The sequence below is a fragment of the Octodon degus genome, unplaced genomic scaffold (assembly GCF_000260255.1).
Source record: "Octodon degus isolate 3935 unplaced genomic scaffold, OctDeg1.0 scaffold00557, whole genome shotgun sequence".
Taxonomy (NCBI): Eukaryota; Metazoa; Chordata; class Mammalia; order Rodentia; family Octodontidae; genus Octodon; species Octodon degus.
The window spans coordinates 84,371-85,904 of NW_004525133.1; positions in this window are offsets into that span (position 1 = coordinate 84,371).

Sequence of the window (1,534 nt, forward strand, 5' to 3'; positions counted from 1 at the left end):
TGCTGTGGCCACCAAGGTGCTATCATTGCTATCATTTTAAGCTTCCAGATCTTTAAGCAGCAGTAATTGTTTCTGCTCAATGTTTTGTCTTCTAAGACCCTGTTTTTAAAGAAATAGCGTCTAAGATCCAGCTGCATTGGGAAGAAGAGCACTCCAATGCCTTTAGCCACGTACAGTGAAACAGAACTACATCTACAAATTCACTTTGAATTCCGAAGTAATTCACAGAACCCTACTATGCCAAGAGTGGCCATTCATGAAGTAGTCAATGAAAAAGCATCCCTGAAACTTGTGCCTTTCCAGTTCTTTGTGCAATGAAATGAGCATAATACTTTCTTTCCCATTCATTGCTATGGAAATAAAGCCCTTAACACATTTTAAGCTTCCAATACTATAAGTGATACAAATTTTTTCTGCTTTATGATTTGGATTTCTAAGAGTGAGTTCTTAAAAGAGAAATGCCAGCTAACCTCCTCATGCTTTGGTAAGCATGGCTCTCCAATTCCTGTCCCTGTATACATTAAAACACAAAACAATGGCTAAAAATTCACTTTGTAAACTGAAATAATTCAGCAGCCCCACTATGCCAAGAGTGACAATTCATAAACTCTACTATGAAAAAGCATCCCTGTCATTAGTGTCTTTCTAGCTCATTGTGCAAAGAAACTGCAGAAGTTTGTTCTTTCTCCCATTCATTGCTATGGAACTGAAGCAGAAATACATTTTAATCCTCCAGTTCTTTCAGTAGTGGTCATAAAAGAGAAAAGCCAGCTGTGTTCCAAGTTATTTGAAAGCAGAGCACTCCATTGCTTGTTCCCATATACAGTTTAACACAGATATATGGCTTATAATTCACTTCTGAAAACAAAGTCATTCAGGTGCCTCAGTGTTGCCAAGGCAACCCAGGAAGTCTCCTAAGAAAAAGCATCCCTAAAGTTTGTTCCTTTCCAGCTCTCTGTAGAGAAAAGCTGGGAGTCATTCTGTGTTTCATTTCTATTGTAACACGTTTTAAGCCTCCAGTTCTGTAAATAGAGCTGATTGTTTTGGCTCCATGATTTGTGTTTCTATAACTGAGTTCTTCAAGGAGAAAGACCAACTAAGTTCTAAGTGTTTTTTGACGCACGACACTCCAAAGTCTGTTTCTACATACCGGGAATCTCAGAACCCAGGCCAAAAAAAATACTTTATGCAAGTCAAACTAATTCAGGAGCCTCAGTATGCCATGAATAGCCACCATGCATTCTCTTATGAAAAATATCCCTGAAGTTTGTGCCTTTCCAGCTTGATGTGCAGAGACTTGGGAGTAAGATCCTTTTTCTGCCATGTATTCCTATGACATCTGTGGTCATAACATATTTTAAGCCTCCAGTTCTCTAAGCAGAGCTCATATCTTCTGCTACATGATTGCGTTCCTAAGAGTGAGTTCATAAAAGAGAAAGAAAGGTAAGCTTCAGCTGTTTTGGTAAGCAGGGCACTCCAGTGCCTGTTCCCTCATACCACAAGTGACAGAACAACGGATTAACATTCACTTTGG